General features: G+C 40.2%; 1 long non-coding RNA gene across 1 annotated transcript in view; it reads left to right on the forward strand.

Moving 5' to 3' along the window:
* Positions 1–421: 421 nt before the first annotated feature.
* LOC136992510 (uncharacterized) overlaps positions 422–19,743 on the forward strand; it is a 39,511-nt gene continuing 20,189 nt past the window's right edge. Inside the window, exons 1-2 of the long non-coding RNA XR_010884797.1 lie at positions 422–485; positions 1,810–1,902. This is a non-coding gene — a long non-coding RNA (uncharacterized lncRNA). The remainder of the gene's footprint in view (positions 486–1,809; positions 1,903–19,743) is intronic.

A 19,743-nucleotide genomic window follows, 5' to 3' on the forward strand; every position in this document is an offset into this window, starting at 1 on the left:
AATGAGTGAAAGAGGAGGAAAAAAAAAAAGAGAGCGAGCGAGCGAGGGGGGGAAAAGGAGGGGGCAGAGGAGGAGGAGGGGGGCGGAGAGGAGGGAGGGAGTCAGGTGGGAAGCGGTGGCCGCTGCCGCCGCCCGGGCGGGCGGAGGGCGGGCTGCGGCGCCCGCGGCCGTTAGGGCGCTGCGGGCGGCCGTTAGGGCGGCCGTTAGGGCGCCGCTCGCCGGCGCCCGCCTCGCTCCCGGCCACCAGTTGAGAAACTTGGCGGCCAGGGGCCGTCCCGGCTGGCCCGGCCTCGGCCAGCTCCCGGGCGGCGGTGTCCGCCAGGGCCCTTGGCGGAGGGCGCCTCGCCTCGCCTCGCCTGCCGCCGCGGCCCCGCTGCCGAGGGCGCCGGCGGTGGGCGCCGGCGGAGGCCGCGGGGCCGGGGCCTCGTGCCGCCCTGCCGCGGCCGCCGCGCTGCGGAGGGGAGCGGGCCACGAGGGAAGCTCGGGTAAGGTGGGCCGTGTCAAGCCGCTGATGTTCAAAAACTCCCCGACTGGAGCCAGCGGGGAGTTGTGCTTGAAAATGTGCTTTGAAAATGTCAGTGTATAACCCGCTATAATTAGTACTCCATAAAGATTTTAAAGGGTTAAACTGCTGCAATTGGCTGGCAGCGAGCAGCGCTGCTTGTCATTCGGAAAGAACTGCATTTCTGGAAAAGAAGCTGAAGTGCGGTGGCAAACCAGAAGTAATACTCTGCAGTGACACTAGAAAAAATACATATATTAATCACACATTTTTGAGGCCTAAGCACAGCCCACACGATAAGCAAAAACACAGCACGCTGTAACAACTCCCACCCTGCTCAAAATACTGGAAGTATCTGTACCTACACCGTAACTCGTGGGGACTCTCCCTGCAGTGACTGCTGCAAGCAGCAGGGCTCTGTGTGCCTGCAGGAACAGGCCCTGCCTGGTATCGCCTGCTATCGCGCATATGCGTACGTCTGTCATACAGCACATGCAAATGTCTCACAGAGCTAACTGCAGCTAAAGAGTCAGATAAATTATACATTTCCAGGATCTGTTAAACACACAAAACCTCGTAATATTAGTTTCTTGATTCCAGATCGCTGACGTAAGGAACAGCCAATACAGGGAGCTCAGTCGGACTTCACTGTCACTGCAGGAAAGTGGCAGCGGCTGCCGCGCGTACCCAGAGACTAAAACTGATGCGCTTGCTGGGTGCGGGCAGTCCTACACGGGCACAGGTCGTTGCTCGGCTTGGATGGTATAGCTAATTGCTGTTGTCAACTAAATGTTTTATGACTGCAGTGTGACTAAATGATGAGTTTGTGCAGGTACGCTGTCTCTCCATTGCCCAAGGCAACAAAATATTTTAAACCTGTTCCTGTTAAGGTCTAGTGTAGAAGTGATATACTGCTACAAGTATCTGAAATTTTAGCCAGGAAAATTTATTTACAAATAAATGCCGTTTGTACTAAAATGCAGACCAACTTCCCTCTGACAGCCCGACTAGTAAATCTTGTCTCTGTAATCAAAATCCAGGTGTACTTTAACCACAGCGCCATCTGTGGGTCTCCTTTATTTCTGCATCCCTGGCCTTTAGGGGACTAAGGAGAAGTGAGCCCAGTAACCAGTTAAAATTTATTTAGAATATGTCTACCTAGGAAAAATGTACGTGGGAGAACGTAGGATATCATAGATGTATTCTGTTTTTATTATATATCCAATAAAATATTAAAATTTGAGTAGCACTACAGGTATGATTTAAATATAGGGGAATATGCTCTTTCTGTCTTTCTCTGTAAACAGGACTATCTGCAGAATCTATACATAAAGTAAGTGGGGAGTTCATGGCAAGCTTCTGCGGGGGAAGGGAGAAGAGGACCAGCACTGTGGTTAAAAGTAAGTGGTACATTTTTTTATAATATGTCTATGAAATATGTCATCTGGATGTAATCTCCAGATACATATTACATTTAAACATACTCAGCAGTTTCAGATTTGTCATTTAGGATCTGTCACAATTTAAAATATATAAAGTAACAAGGCGTACTACGGATAATCAGCTATCACTGTTATTTTAGCTCTCTGACAGCTAAGAGCACAAGAATAGAGCAAATGCCAAGCTAAAACAAAGTCTAAGCTGTCTAATTATTTAAGGCTATAATGGCTGGAAGCTACCAAATTCAGGCTCTGGAAGAGCCGTCAGGAGCTCTTCTTATTGGAAAAGATATTCTACCAAGAAACTGTGCCATCGGCACTAAAATGTTTACTAGTCTTAGAACTGATAGTGATAAGAAAAATGGGAATTACCTTCTCAAGGAGCAGAGTTTTAAATGGCTTAATGACATTTCCAAATACCATTATAATGTTCATATCTTTTTCTGAAATCTAATCTTCACTAATTTTTGTGATTAATTTTAACAGAGGGAACTTTAACTGAGAGCATTTTGCAGAGCAATATTTTTCTAATTTTTCTTTTGTGCAGCATCTGCTGTTGCTGTGCTGTCATCTTCGTTATGTTTTTCATTGTCTATGTGCCATAATGTAATTAGTTATTTCAACATCATCTGTGCTATTAGATGAGATGTTTCTATGGTAAGTTAACGTAGTTCTGAGTAATTGGTAGATTTCAGCAGTAGGCATGAATGTATCCATCAACTTTAGGTGGATTTTAGTCTGCAAGATTTAAATTCACTTGGCATACTTCATTCTCGAAGACTGTTAATTTTGGCTGAATGGATAAAAAACACAATGCAGAAGAAAATCTGGCTGCTTATATAGTGGTACTGTTGGAGTCAGGGAGAGGAAAGCATAAAATTGCTGGCTTAGTAGAAAGTTGCAATCTGAATGTCTGGAAAATGTTACAGCTTGTGATCCAAATCATTCTTAAACCTCGACATGCCGCTAAGACAGCTGATAGTCCAGGATTCACCAGAGTGCTCTCTCCATTCATGAAAGGAGTCTTGGTTCTCTCCTTAAATACTGCATTCCTATGGGATCTCAACTGTCTTTTCTTTTCTGTTAGAAATGTTGAGGCTGCCACTTCGTTGTGAGAGCTTCCATGTTGCACTTTGCTAGTCTGTGTCTTCCAAACTCTACCTTTTGAACAAGCATTTCAACTTTTAAAACAAACCTTCTAACCCCCGGTCTCTTTGGAAGCAGTGATGGAAAATCAACAGCCACTTGTTATTTTAAAATAATACACCCTTTTACTAGCATAAGATCTTGTGTTTTAGGGTCTTAAACTAATTAAAAATGTGACTGATTAAGTATTTAAGTGGGATATCTAATGATATGGGAAAGTGCGCGTGCTGATGGAAGTTGTGAAGAATTCTGGACGGCTTGATTCTCAGCATTCTTTTTCAAATAGCAGACTGTACTTTTCACCCCAAACAGCAAGATAACTCACTTTTAGAAAAATATGTATAAATTGTGACTTGCTAGTAAACGCATGAGTAACATTATTTACAAGAATACAGTTCCATGGAAGGTAATTAGTAAGGATAGTTCATTTAGGTAAGAGTTGGCAAGGCCCTTTTATCATCACTGTATCAATAACTTAGTACAGGGGACAAATAATATAAATGTCAATAATTATAGATACATATTTATATTAACGATGGGGTCCACTTATGGAAGAGCTAAAGCTATATTTGTAATGACCTCATATAGCTAAAATTTCTATTGAAAGAATTGATATATTACCATTAGCCATGCATAGCAGACAGTTTCAAAAGTGAGTTCGGTGACTAAAATCAAAGACAGCAGAGTTTGGAATTATATGTAATTTATTTTTTAAATTAAAAGTCTCTAAAGGCCACTAGAATATGCATATTTAATAAAAAGTTCAATATATAAAACAATCTTGCAACTAGAAATGCTATATGAATTTTGAAAGAGGGCTTTAAATTCTGCAGAATCTAGTAAAACAAGGCATTTTTTAAGCACATTAGTCAAAGGTATTTTGATATTCTTTAAAATATACTGACAATTGATTATTGTGATTATATATATCTGTAGTGATATTTTGTCACAAATATAAACATGTAGACTATTTTTACAATTCAGATGTCATCATCTTTAAAAAGAAAAACATCCTTAATTTTGAACATACTTAAAAATATAAATTTATTTGGAACGTACCTTTCAAAGTAGAAAAATATGCTCTTTTCTTCACAGATACTTTTATAGAACTTAAATTAAATGTCTTTTTCACCAGTCACCATAATAAATGGTCATATTAGAGGGCATGACAGCACAATTCTGTCCTGTGTAAAGACCCAAAATATACATAAAAGTAGCCTATGTACTACTTTATATTTACAGAACAAAAAAGATCAATCAGTTGGAGATTAAAAAAAAAAGACTAATTCAGTTGACCAAAATGCCCTTACCTAATGCAGAAGTACACATTTATAATGCCATCATTTATGCTTCTGAATATAAATCATACTTTATAACAATATGTTTTTGTTAAATCACTGCCACTTCTTTTCAGTCAGAATTCCCTTCAAAAAAATTCAGCAGAGAAAGTAAACTTGTCTTTTTTTCCCTCTGAGATAAGAAATCACTGAAACATATTAAATATTTTCTACTCAGATCTGACCATTTTTTTCTTGTAGCCTTTTTTTGAAATTTCATTTGTCATAGGAACATTTTTGGAACAAAATAGCTGCACTTTGGTATGATTTCTGAAAACAGTCCTATGCAGAAGTTTGTAAAAACAATGTTCTGGAATAATTTGTTACAATGAAAAATGAAAACTGAACTCTAGCCTTTATTAACTATTTAATTAATTAACCAAGTAAGTTTAAATATGCAGAATGGTGTCCACACATAATGCATTTAGAATTGCATTTAAAGTCTTTTCAAAGCCTTGTGTCCAGTAGCAAATCCTATGTCATGAGAATATCTGCATGTTATCAGTGCAGCCAGGAAATGAGTAACTCTATACTCTTACTATAACTGATTGCCATGGAAGAGTACATATGATATCCATGTGAAGTTTTGATAAATTCTGAATGATGCTGTAATTCATAGCAAGAGTCCATGACTGATTTCTTTACCACCTGTTTTGCACCTATGTGCCTATGGAGGCACATTTGCTTCATTGCCTTAAGCCATTTTCTCCATAGGTCTTCAAGTGAAGTCCACATTCTGGCGTTCCAAAGGATTTTGTTGTATGATACATTACCTATGGGAAGGAGTAGTCTTAGCTAATATATCTAGATGTTTGTGGTGATTGCTTCTGATACAAATTTCAACATTATCCATTGTTTCAAAAAGTTGAGAGAAAGTAAGGTATGGAATAAGAACATACATAGTAAAGGGATTTCCTGCTGAAATTCTTTTTTATTTAAAGGCTAGCAGAACAGTATGAGAAAATGGAGGATTACAAAAATAAAGAGGAAGAGCAGGCTGACTACTTGTGTCTGGCAGAAATGCCTCTATCATATTTGATTTAAAATTTACATAGATGCCAGTAGTTATGACACAACTGTCACTCTAAGTTCACTTAACTGGACATGAGACAATAGTGACAAACAATCAGAATGACAGTTCTCCTTCTACTCTGCAGTTAGGTTCATCATATCTCAATTTTGCAACATTCCTTCTGTTCACTCTGATAGACAAATGTGCTTCTGTTATAATGATTTCTCCGTTTGACTCATTGCAGCCTTGCTTTCAGGAAGGGTTGTGCAAGTTTCTAAGCTTTCTATTCAGTGTTTTAGTTCTACCATTTATCAAAGCAAGGATTTCTTAGTAACAATTTTTAACATTAACTCTTTAATAGTTACTTCACTGATGTAATGCATTTTTTAAAAATGTTTTCTTGCATAAGAATATTACATTATTTTTAATATAAAAATATAGCCCTCTTACTTTTCTTAAATTGTTTTTAAGAACCGGAGTGACTACTATACTCCATGACAATAACTCTTTTTATCATTCTACTATAATTCAGTAGCTTTTGTTGTCTTATAAACAATCTTACAATTAAGAGCTAATGTTAATGGAATAGATTGTTGTCATAGGATAATGGTTTCCTGCTGCTAGATAAATGCTGTGGCAATGCTAGGACATTTATTGAAAGTAATAGCGAAGACAAAGCTAAGAGATTTATTTTTAAAGCAGGTGCCATGGATCCAGTGACACCATTCTGTTACAATTGTTTTATTTCTATTATACTAAAAGACTGATGAAGATGGCATCATTTTGCCTGATGTATGCTCGTGCAGCAAAGAGACTGGCTCATTTTGCTGTTATGGGATAAGCTGCATTGCACTTGGCTCATGGAACAGATTTATTGTTTGGCTCATCCAATCAGAAAAGAGTTTATCCATTAACTACAGCTTTAAAATATGTTGTATTTCTATGAATAAGATGGAGCTTGATGCTTTCTTTCACACAAGTAGTTGGGCAGAGTTTAGAGAACAGGAGGAAAATGAGGCCCTACAGTGCCTGTTCCACTCCTCCATCCAGATGTCCCTCTTTCCTCTGTGCCACAGGGATGGCACATGGGGGAGGGTCTAGCTGTCCATAGCATATTCCCCCCCTCCCAAATGCTACAGAAACCCCTTTGTGAGTTCCTTCAATAGTTCTGTGTCTCCCTTATCATTTTTCATGAGAGGATGTTGCCTCAGCATTAGCAGAACAGAAATGGCAGCACCATTCTTACCAGAATTTCTGTTCAGGGGATGGAGAAGAAAGGTTTCGACTAGTTTAATATTTCTTCTGTCCTTGAGTTCACAGAATCCTGAAGTTTTGGAAAATATGCTCTCTTCCTTTTCCATGACTTTTAAAACTGCTCATTCCTGAACTCTCCAACAGAGAACTGTGAAAACAAAGCTTGTAAAGTTTCTAGGTAATCTTAACTCCTCTTCCAACACTCTTGTGGAATTGCAGTAAAACAAGTAGATTACCCCAGTTCTCCTATCTCCTACATAGTTGGAGCTGATTTTCAGGAAGTGCATGGAATCCATGAAAGTCAACAAGCTCCCCTGGACATGTACAGCCCAATTACCTATCTTATGCCTCAGCATATCATTTGCTTTTTCTTTTGAATTGTAGAGCACCTTCAGACACTTGCCTATTCCAAGTGGCAGAGTTGTAGCCATACCACTTTAAGGGTAACCCATGTATGAAAAAAATTATGATCCCTTCCCAGAAATTCTGACCATTCCAAAACATGTTTAAAGTGACATTTTAAAACAGTATAATGACTTTGTATGACCATGAAGTCCCTGCTAAGATTTCCTTAAGAAACACACTAATTTTATTATTAAAGGCCAAGACCTTGATATCAAACCAGCACTTCACTGCTCCAAGGACTTACGCTCTGTAGCAGCTCACAGCACAGCTCTGAATTAACTTCTAAGGGCAGAACTTGAAAGCAGTAAACAACTTTAACCTGTTCTTGACCCCACACACATCTAAAAAATAAGAGTTCAGTAAATGCATGAATTTCAGTTTAACCCATGTGCAGACATTCTAAAAACTAATTAACTCTTCAGTTTTTGAGTTTTTTAAAAATTGTCATACTAATAAATAGGCAAATGCTACAGTACTTGTGCCAAAGAACTGTCAGATAAGGATGGTCATCTTACTGAGCCTATCTATTTATAAGAGGTGGGCACCAAAGAGAACATCATGGAGAAAAGTAGAAATGGGAGAGACCTGTAATCCAGACAGAATGAATCCTGGCACCTGTGAGGTCCAGGAGGTCCTCTGAAGAGCACAGGGGCTACTGAGCTCCAGCAAATACATAGTCTTCCAGCTAGATCTCCATAGCAGCAGAGCATCAGACTTGACTTTCTAATCCTTGCGGTTTCCACTATCAGTCTCCTATCTGAAGTTTGGGATTCATGGGAAAGTTATGGGAGACACGGAGAAATTCCAGATCTTTAAAACACTGGAGTTACTTATTTAAGTACCTTTAAGAATGTGACTGCAAGTATTGTAAAGTCCTGTGATTTTATCAAAATATTTGGTGTATCTATTTAAAATCCCAGCTCTCTAATCAGGATTTTTATAGAAATCTGCTTTCAGTTTTTTTAAAAGGAATTTTCAGTCTTCCTGGCTAGGTACAAACGTTAATTCTTAAGGATCAACCAGAAGCAAATACAAAAAGACTATCTTCCCCTGTTTAGTATTTTATTTGAAACTTGACTCTTCATTTGATCTAATAAATAGTGAGTATTTGTGATTTCTGAATTTTTGGGATTGCCAGTACAGTAACCAAATGTCTTCACAGGACATATTAAATCTGCTCAAGGAATCCTTCTCAGTTCCAGGAATTATTAATTTTTTTTTGTCAATGGGCTTCTCTATATCACACAGGACTGCACACAATCAATCAATATTTAGCTTCCATATCACATACTGCTCCCACAGAGGGCCAGAATTCCCCAAGTGTTCCGTCTTAAAGCCAATCCCCAGCCTCTTGCAGCTCATTTGACTAAGGCAGCTATGTATATCCTGGCTGGATCAGGCCCAGATGCTTTTTTTCTATTACATGAGATGATTAATTATGTGGTTTCTTTCTGTTTGTCTGATAGACGCTGAGGTAAAAAAGTGACGGTTGCTTAGTGCACTATTATTAAAAAGCTGCTTTTGATAGCCCTGAACAGGCCTGAGTTGTGTGCTACAACTAATCATAAAGCTGCTTACTTGGAAATGTAATGCCTGTTAATACTATACTGTACTTTTATAAGTAAACTCATTTTTGATTGGCTAGAGTTTAACTATAATCAGTAATTAAGGGTCAGCCATCCAGTAAACTCATTAGTTTACACCAATTACATTTGGTACATTTGTAACTAATGATTCCAAGGATCAAGCCATTTATTTCTAAGCTTTCAAAGTATAATTATTCTGTAAATCAGATAGAGTGTAAATCTTTTCCATACGTTTTGGTTGGTAATTGAAAAATAAAATGGTTTCCAAATGTATTCTCTGTCCAGTTTTTGTTCTGCAGTAGATCTCTCTAGGGACTCTTTAAAGTATATGGAAAAGGTGATGTCAACAGAAGTGTACGCTGGGCAAACTGAGACAGGATTAATTAATAGAGATGAAAGAGAAAAGCCAGTCCCTTGCAAATCATGGTCCAGACCTCAACTTGGACATCACACCTTAAATGACAGTTTACAATCCTGAGCATGAGTCACATAGATTGACAAGTGTTCAAAACAGAGGAGAATTAAAAATTCTTTATGTTTAATGTATAAAGGCCTTTCCAGTATACAGTCTCTAAGATGGTGTAATCTCTGGAGCATTTTGCTTTGAAGTTTAATATGTAGTTCCTCACATCCACATAACATTTTCAACACATTAAACAAATTAGTCTCTGGTTACAGAAGTTTTTAGACATTTACAAGTTGCTGTTTAACTAAATTTAATATGTGCCAGCAAAGTTGCTCATGCACTTGTTCATTTAGAAGAATGCACTTTTGGAATGATTAATAAATAAACCAGCCTTTCCTCTGCCTTCAACTTTGGTGTTTATTTGAAAGCAATCTACTTTAAAAAGACATTAATATCCCTAGAATTATTATTAGAATAATTGCTTTCACTCTTTTTGGAACACACATTTTTTCTCATTTCCCTTCAGCACAGACAGCTTTCCACTCAGATATAAACTTCCTATTATTATTCCCCACTCCCCACCCCAAAAATGAAGAATAGGAATTATACACTTTTCACTAAGGAATAATTAATTTGTCTCAAGTATTAGAACAGAGAATTGTAGAATGACTTTGAATGGTAGTCTCTGAGGAGTAGCATTGTTTGTTCTCTTCGGTCTTTAATGAGCTTTAGTAAATGGCCAGGAAAAATTACCTTCTTTCTGTAACATGAGAGAAGCGAAGAATGAAGGAAGCTATAGAATCCCTAGGAGAAAACGGAGCAGCCAAACACACACACGCACACACATACAGCCCCCTGCACCACATCACTTCCAATAGTTAGTGTTTTCCTTTGGAACTGAGCACTAGTGCTCCATTTTTTTCCATTACAGTTAAAACATATAATGTCCCTAGTATTTTTGTAGGAAAGAAAATTCCTGGATGTCTCCCACATACTGACAGAGTCTGGCTTATGTTGGGGGACAACTGCCTATAGCTGAGCTCTGGAAGTCATTCTGTCTTCCTCTGCTTTGGCATTGATTTTGTCTTTTAAGATTCTTTAGTCTATTTTTGTTGTATTTCCACCTTTAAAAGCAATTTCCCTTATAGTGCCCCAGTCTGCTGCCCTGTCTTTTTAAAAGACTTCTTTCCTTTCCCACCCCATTCTTACTGTCACTGCTTTCCAGAATGGTAACTGAGGTAGCTGTGGCAGGTGCTTGCTTCAGCTAAGGATACAGACCTGTCACCATGGATAATGCAGTATGTTCAGAAGCACCTTTTTCTTCCCTTCTCTCCAGCCTCCACAGATTTCCTCACCACTTATTCCTGTAACTTGTCAGTGGCAGTTGCCATTGCTGCTTTGGGGTGTGAGAGAAGCTGATTCACAGCAGCCAAGTGAGAGAAGCACAGTCTGAAAGGATCTTGTGGAACAGGGGCTCTCTCCAATCCATCCTGTTGGAGCAGTTCCAGTTTGTATGGAATAATTAACTATTAGCTGAATTGCCATGTGTGCTTGCTCTCAGAGCACAACTGAGAGCAAGAAACCTGGATTCTGTTAGTCCCTTCCAGTGAATACTTCCATATTTTGTCTTAAGTATTATTGGAACAGGGCCTGACAAACATGTTTTCCCCACCCAGGTGAGTGTCTCCACCACGAGGCTATGGACAAGCTTTCCCACTCAAGGAAAGGACTCTAGGCACACTCCTCACAGAATAGTTTATAAACTCTTGGGTAGCATGCTAATCCAGGGGGCAAGAGATTCAAGTTCAGATCCCCTCAGGCAGAGGCCTGAACTGAATACAAGTTTCCCATATCTTGGTTAAATTGCACCAGCCAGTAGATTGAACCACAAAAGCCTGGCAGAAAAAAAGGGCACAGGAGGAAGGAAGAGAGATGTGCAGAAGGCAGCAGCACTATCTGTCATTATTCTATGAGAAAGCCGTGGTGCAGGTGTCCGGTTCCTAGAAAGAGGCAGAGCAAGCATGGTAAGGTGGTATGGTAAGGCGCAGTGTTACAACACCTCAGCCTGATCGTGGCTCTGGACCGTGGGAGGTGCTCTCATGGCAGACATCAGATTGCTCGCTAGACCTCAGGGTCACGAGGGATACGAAGAGAGATGATGAAAGTGGGAAGAGCTGCCTGGACCTATCCCAAATGCTTAGCGAGAAGATAAAAGTAAAAAGCTGCTGCCAAAGAAAAAAACATCTTTCTTTATCATGGGCCCTCTCAGTGCAATTGTTAGAGAAGAATAAATGGAGAAAGATGTTTGAAGGACAGACAGGAGGCAGTGAGGACAGGACTAATAAGTGAGGAAGAAACATTGGAAAGGAGACAGAAAGAAAGAAACGTTAGAGAGTAACAGGAGGACTGGACAAAGCAAAAGGAAAAATCATGACTGACCGAATTACTTCACCTCTCATTACCTCAATCTTCTGGCAGTAAAATAATAACAATAAAGACACGCGCAGAGCATTTCAGTGACTTTCAAGTCCATAAATATTAAGGAGGCATTTAAATGTCTTGTTGATTAGGATTATGTTAAGAAGAAAGCAGCAAAATTTAAAGAATGTTCTGACAAGAATGAAGCATTGGTATCAAGAGGAAAAAAAGGAAAAGAACTTAAGTGCTTCATTTCATATGTGTAACTCACAAATCTAAGTATTAACCACACCCAAACATACTTAAGCTTTTCTAAAGTAGAAAAGATTGGACCTGTTTCAGACCAGTATGAACACGTGGTTTAAAGCATGCAGCAGCTCTTTCTTCAGTAACAACCTACTGTGACTCCTATAATTTATTCCTCCCAAGATTCATTTGAACATCTGCAGTATCATTATTTGAGTTTGTTATACTATTAGCTTTAAAATTTTATAAGCCATACAGTAGGATAGGTGACAAGTTGAAAAGTTAAGGAGGGTTAATTTAGAAGTTTTAAAGCAAAGCTATTTTTGAGTTATACAAGTACAGAAAAGCATCTGAATCCAAACCTCCATGGTTACATTTAAATAACTCAGAAACTGCTGAAAGGATTTTCTTCAAACTTCACTCAAGACAAATCCCTCTGGGCTAAGACCAAGCATGAGAACTTAACTCAAAAGGTGATTGTTGTTTGAAAGGAGTCCCCCCCCCCCTTTTTTTTTTCTTTTGCTTGTTTCGTTTTAAATGTTTTAAAGAAAATAATAATACTGAAAAATAAGGTTCTGGGGTGTAACAGCGTCACATCCATTTTATCATTATAATAAGAAAAATGCTGTTTGTAAACTACCTTTTTATTAAAACCAGCCCCCCTGCTTTGCCTTTGGCTTTTACCACCAATTTTAGCACCCACCTCTCGCAGGCATTCAGTAGTGCTGGACTGGGTGGCTCGGTAGAGAAGTATTGAGCCATACTCTCAGTGCCATCAGCAGCTTCCTTGCATGCCTCAGCAGTTCAGTGCAGCTATAATACTACCCTACATGGACAACTGAGGATTCCCCTGAACAGGAAGTCTTCAGAGAGCAGACAACCAGCAGCTCTGCAGCACTCTTCCTTCACTTCCCATCCCCAGTTCACGTGAGGTGAAGCATACACTATACCTGTAGGCTGACCTAGACTTTGTTTTGATTTCTCACCAGCCCAGGATTTGGAAAACAGAAAGGTAGCTTATAGTCATGTTTCTCGCAGCTCACTGACTGAAAACTCAGTGCATCTGGGAATCTTGGTCATTCTTCCCCTATACAGATTAGACCAAGGGACTCACCTCCTAGTTGTGTAGCTGCAGAAACTCCTGCAAAGAAAGAACCTGAACAACAAAGGTGAACATTTCTGTTTTCTTTCTCAAAGCCCTTAAAGCTGGTCCTCTTTAGGTCCTCTTTAATAGCAGCATCATGTGTCCTGGTAGCCTGGTTATGGTTGGCCTTAAAAAAAAGAGAAAGTAGAATTTTTTTCTGTTCATTTCAACTCTCTCCCACATTTTGTTTTCTACAAATTGTCCCAGGGCAGAGAAGAGCCTTTCCCTCCCCCTTCTATCCAGGCTTCTTTCTGATTCTCTGGCAGCACATCCCACAGTTACTCATTCATTTGTTTGTTTGTTTTTCCATTTGCAACTTTTGCCCCCTCCAAAGAGCTGGCTTGCCCAGCGAAATTACAGTAACTTATTTCATTTCATATGCATTCAGAAAGGCACTTGAATTGTTCCTTTTCATTTAGAGCTGCATCCAAATTTGGAACTAGTAAAATTGAGGGGGAGAGTTCAAAATACATTTACTGGAATAATTCACCATGTTTAACCAAGGCAACTAAGACACATGGGGTAACAGGTTCCCTTGTCTATCTGCTGTACACAAGACCTGTATTAAAAGCTGCTCTGGGCAAGGCTCAGCTATTGTTTGTGGCTCTAACACAATGTGACTTTCAAGCTCTGACAGTACAGTAATACCTAAGGATTTGTTTCACAAGACCCTGACTTTGGAAGCAAAATACATGGTTCCTGATGACTGCTAACACTGAACAGTGGGAAGTATAGCTGAAACTATCTGAAATGGACAGAGAGTGCAGCCATCAGGAATCTGAAGTCTTGGGCTTGATTCTTATTTCTTCTAACTTCTGGGATGTCCACTCTGGCAAAACAGAGAGACCTTAAAGTTCATATCAAGATGTGGTAGCTTACAGCGGGCTGAGCAGCTCCTGGAAACTCACTGCTATATCACCCTATAGGAACAATCAAAGTCTGGCAAACCTTGAAAAAATAAAGCAAAATTTAAAAATGTATTACAATATTTAAATAATCAGAAAGCATTTCCATTCATAAATGTCCTATCTGTTCTTCACCACCAAACTTCTGCAGTATCACCTTTCAGTCAGCACTTGTCACTCAGCACTTTAAGCTGTGTCTGCTATTATCTCATTCATACAGCTTTTTCATTGCAGATCAATAGTATCTGACTAGGTTTAGATTAAATCTTAATACATTGCCCATCTGGAAAACCCCAAATCCAAACATATTTGAAAGTTTCATGGACGATGTTTTACACAAAAGGAAGAGTAGCAGGAAAAGGAGGAATGTACAGCTATGGCCACAGAAGAGAATGCCCTTTTTCAGCTGAGATTTTATATAAGAGTGAGAAGGAACGTGGAAAACAGAAGAGAGGTCTGTCCTCTCCATGCTAGTGCTGCAGCAAAGGTTTTTCCATCAGCCATGATAAAATTAGGCAGAGAATTAGTAGATCTGAATATTGTACAGGAGGATGTGACACAAGAGTTCAGAACAGTTCAAGGATGGCAAGGTATAATGAAGGCAAATGGAAAGTAAGAGCTGGAACTGAAAGAGATGAGCTAAAGGAACTTGATACAAAGACACAAATTTAATTCACCAAAACAGACAGAGCAAGCCGAACAGAGAAGACTCATTTAAGATGTCAAAAGATGTCTTTTTGTTGAGGCCACTGAGGTAAAAATAAAGACAAGGTATGTAAAAAAAGCATGAAAGTTGAGGGGTGTAAGCCTGGGTTCAAGGATGGGAGTGCTGAGAAAACCTGAGGCTGCAGACATGCTCTTCTGGGAGATGACAGCACTGTCTCCAGTGCTTGTTGTTGCCTTCCAAGTCCCCCACACTCTGCTGTGTTAGCAGGAGGGATCACAAATGGCCTCCTAATCTGTTTCAAGCTAAGTCAGCCAGATTAATTTCACCTGGTGACAAATATGGATATGAGCTAACCCGGCTGGCTTTGCTTGTAGTGCATTAGGGAATGCTTGTTTGGCCTCCTCTGATGGCAGAGCTATGGGGAGGCACCAGGGGCAAGCAGCAAAATGTGGCATAATCTTCAGCTAGTAAATGGCAGCTAGACACCAGGAAGGAATTTTGTTTGGCCTAGGAGAACACATGAACATACAAGACTGGAACCAATCCAGACATGTGGAAGGATGCAAATGTCTTAAGGCTGAATAGAACTCAAGGAAAAATCATCAAAGTTCAAGAAGAGTCAGTTAAGAGATCTCTTTATATCTCACTACTATGAGTAAGGAACACTTAATATCTTTTGTTACTGGTGCAAAGATAATCTCTGCAGAGATGTATCTATGTGCTTGTGAAAAATAACAGCTACTGGTAAGTAACTAACAGGAACCACAGTATAAGAGCCATACGGATTTTACTGTTTCTGGGCCAATAGAAAACTGTAATCTATGCTACTTAGCTTCTTACACACAGGATTTGCAAATGCTAAGAAAGTAATCAAAATTTTTACCAACATAAAAGTGAGAAAGTTGAAGAGCAACTGCATGTAAGGGATCACTAGGACAATATACAGTGCCTTTCACCACAGGGTAATAGCTTAATACCCACGTTCCAGGTTACCATCCTTTAGGGACTTGCATCAGATGAATTGGTGCTGTTTGGAAGCATGTCAAAAACTGAGCCTACATACAGTTAATTTGTCACCCACAGTGGTTCAGTCCTCCAAGCTAGGTAGATCATAGGAAGTTTGCTCTGCTCCAGCTACTGCAATAACAGTTCAAAGAGGGGGGCTGCAGTTCTAAAATCTTTGCAGCTACTTTTATACCTATCTTCTAATTTATCACGAGGCTTTTAATATCTGACTCAGTAGGCCTTATGTTGTTTAATTCTCCACCATCTATCTACTTTTTTGGGGTACCTGTCATTCCTATTTCTGCAAAGTTGAACTTAAACCAGTAGTGCTCTGTTCATATTACTGGCACTTTGCATTGCAAATATTAAGGAGTAAAATTTGCAATCCAAGTTATTCACAGAACATTCTTATACAGAGCATAATTTGCCAACAGCTAAATTAATCTTGCTTCGCAATGTGAGGCTGTGTACATGTGGTTTCTGGTACAAAAGGCTTCAGTGAAATCAGTGGTATAGGCATCATATTAACTCACAGATTTTCAGGTCCATGAAGCTTAGAGTCATGTGCCTTCTAATTTAGAGGAACTCAAATATAAGCAAGAATCTCAGCTCTCCTTTTTAAACAGTGTGAATTTTCAATCCAATTTAACCTTGAATAGATGAAAACATAAATCTAGCTGGTCTCCACTGCACATACTAATTTAATGAGCTGAGGATTTGATCACATATGTATATACACTCTGGGAACCTGAAGACCTTTTCCTCCATACCATATTCAGTTTGGATGTATGCCAAAGAACTATTCTACAAGTTAAACAGATGAGGGTAAAGGCAGTTTGGCCCACCAGTTAGTGCCAGGTCTAGAACAAAGACATGAGCCACAGGTTAGGAGTCAGATTCCATCCATATGTTCCAACTGATGATCAGTCAATGAACAAATGCATGTGCTCCTGTAAGCAGCACCACAGCTCAGACAGCAAGCAGTCTGACTCTGGGACTATGTCTGGGGTAGCCACTGCTTAGATGGAAGGACTTTTTCCACCCTTTCCCTCATTAGGAGAGACTCTGGTCCAAACAGAAATGATTTCCTGGAAGACAGCTCCAAGAGAGGGGGTGACACAAAAGCTTCCACAGACCTAACTTTGGGTCATTGCATGGTGTCTAACAAAAGCAAAAAACTTTGAGGTTTTGTCTAGTAGGTCGTCAAAGAAGGTGTGTAATGACAAGCCTGTCAAAATGTGAAATGAAGCTGATAATAAAGACAGATGCTAAATATTCATGCACCACTATCAAGTGTGCTTTGGCACAATTCACACTGCATGACTCTTGCTGACCTGACAGGACTGTGACCTGAAAATGCAGACTCCAAAACAGCAGTGTTGACCTGGAGGAATGAAGTCTTGTGCTTATCAAGTTTTCAGACCTCATGTGCCTGCAGACTGAGTCCATTCATAAACAGCTCCCTTCCGCTGCCACTAGTCCAAACCAGTTCTCTTCATACACTTGGCCAGGCAACAGCACATGGATCCCAAGTTGTTGTTTCAGTTCTGTGAAGTACTGAAAACAGGCAGACTTCTTCAGTCAGATGTTCTGCAAGCAGGTGATCTCAGCAGCATGACTACCATTGCCAGGTGTCTTTGGGCTTCACAGAGGAGGCTGAGGAAAAGGTGGGAAAAAGCAGACTAAGCTAGTGAATAGAGGTGGGGGGCATAGGAAAAGAGAAAATCTTGATGGAACATTATCTGATCACTTACTGCACAAAAGCAGAGTTTGCAGAACACTGTATTCAAGCAGCACTACTGGTCACCTCTGCTGAGATTCCTCCCTCATCTGACCAGAAGAATTAAATCTAGGCCAGATTTTGCTTAGGTGCCAAGGAAAAAGGAAATCATACTAACTGTCTCGGTGAGTTTGAACAACAGAATTACTAACAATCTTTACACTTGGAATTTATTTTAAAAGCATGTTTATCTTAGCTCATCAGGTCAAGCTCATTAAAAAATCAAGAATCAGAAGTCCTATGATGTGAGAACAAGTAACACTGAGACTGAAAAGTCAGCACATCCCCAGGCTGTTGGATGGAAGGGCCATCTGCTATCAACATTTAGGAAGTGTACTTTGGGTGGAGAGTTTTTTGCTGCCTCAGGTTTTGTTATAGTAACTTAGCTTAGCTTAGCTTAGCTCTTGAGCTCTTACTCTATCTGGAACTCCAGTTCAGCATGCCTCAGTTCTAGGCCTGGCAGAGGGCCTTGGCCTATCATCCTGTAAAACAGGGCAGTCCCCTATGCTGGCGTCTGTCAGTGGAGTCATGCTGAAATCAAAAGAACTTTGCACAGGTGCCAGAATCCCTGCAGTCAGGTCCGAGACCACAGCACATATAAAGCCTTTCCAGAAAACATGCACACAGATTTTCTTACTAGAAGAAAAGGCAGAAGAAGCAATTTGATTACGTTACCTCCCTCCCTCCCTCCTTCTCTCTCTCTCTCTCTCTCTCTCTAAAGGAAAGCTCTGCAGGAGTGTCACTTATTTTTGCATATTTTTATTATGCAAAGTCACACTGGACCCAACAGTGCAAGTATCCCCTTCATTCTGCTGGCATTTGGCTTTCTATTAGAAATGTTATCAGAAGGTAAACACAATGCACAGGAAGGTTTGCTGTGGTGTAATGAGGTTTTAATACCATACCAAGTTGACAACTCAAAAATGTTTTAACAGGTTAAAACTATTTTTGGTAATTACAGAGAAGCTGAAAGGAAAAGTGATAACATACATTTTATACAGAAAGAGACAAGATATGTGACCACAAAAATCACACAAACATGTAAGATGCAACTGAGACACAGAAAATTATATTAAAATGATCATTGATAATTGAGCAATACAGAAAGGATTCTCTCGGTAGAAAAAAAAAACCCAGATTTTTGCAGCTGGAAAAGCACAACAGACTCCATTTTTGTGACAATAGTTAACACTTACATCTGAGATCTTAAAGCCACTTCCAGATATTGATGAATGTCTCCTTTGATATAGCTAATATTGCTTTTTTACAGATGGAGAAACCAGGTTCCCAGAAAGACTAAACGAGTTGCCTAAGGTCAAATAGTGAGTCCTTGGTGGAGACAGTAACTGAGTCTAGTTCTCCTCAATCCTATTCTCAATCTATCCCATTAATATATTGTACAACCATGAGAAACAGTCCCTTCCCTATGAAAAAGTAGGCTTTGCAATGGAAATAACACAAATTCTACCTGTCTATCCAGCTGATATTGGCTATTGTGAAAATTTCATTCTGCAGAAAAACTGCAGATGTAGCACTTAAAAAAAAAAGTCAAATTCACGTGCAAGTCAGAAATTGCCAAAAAGTGCTTTCAGTGGTTGCAACTACCAAACAATTTTAGAGAGTCATTTTAACACACTACATCTCACCCTGGGCCAGAGAGCAAAGCCCAAATGGATTGGTTGTTAAGTAAAGCCCTTGTATGTCAGATGGGGTGAGGAAATGCAAGGCTGTGGCCCTGTGGATTTGCCCAGGCCCCAGACGAAGACTGGGCACGCCAGCGTTGCAGCCCCACTGACTGGCTCTTCCACATTGCTGATAACCGGAAGGAGCTGACAGACCATATGCACGTGCAAGCATTTAAATACTCAGTTGTTGGTGACTATGGGAAAGCCAACAATAGACATTTAGCCTTCGGATGTTTTCTCTACTCTATTGCAAAAAAGCAATAAAAATATGTGCTACTCCGAGGGCTCTTTCTCTGCTTAACCAGCCCCTTTATTATTATCCAGGTTCTTTCAGAATATATCCTTTCTCCCAACGAGCCACCATTGCTCCAAAGAGCCGCATTGGAGCTTGCTAGCTCTCACTGTAGGGGTTGTCAACGCGCACATTTTCACTCATTTAACTTCTTTGCAGATTTACAAGTCGAATTTGAATGGATTTGAGAGCGCAGCCCTGCACAAAGCAAACTGCCTCCAGGCTCAGCCGTGGGCTGGGGCAGAGCCGGCTGTTCCCGTGGTGGCTGGGGCAGAGCCGGCCGCCCCTGCGAGCGCCGGCCGCGCTCGGCGGCAGTCACGCCGCGGCCTCGACGCTACAGCTGAAGCACGCAGGGCGAGAGGCAAGGCCTGGTTTCAGGCGAGCCGGGAGGCCACGTCCCCAGCTGAAACCAGCGGGAGGACGCCTGGAAACCAGACCTCGTGGTTTTTTTCAGAATTAAGACTGTGATTAGCTGCTGGCGCAAAACCAAAGCTCCGTGTGAAACGCTTTACGC

Source organism: Apteryx mantelli, chromosome 8, assembly GCF_036417845.1.
Source record: "Apteryx mantelli isolate bAptMan1 chromosome 8, bAptMan1.hap1, whole genome shotgun sequence".
In the NCBI taxonomy this organism is placed as follows: Eukaryota; Metazoa; Chordata; class Aves; order Apterygiformes; family Apterygidae; genus Apteryx; species Apteryx mantelli.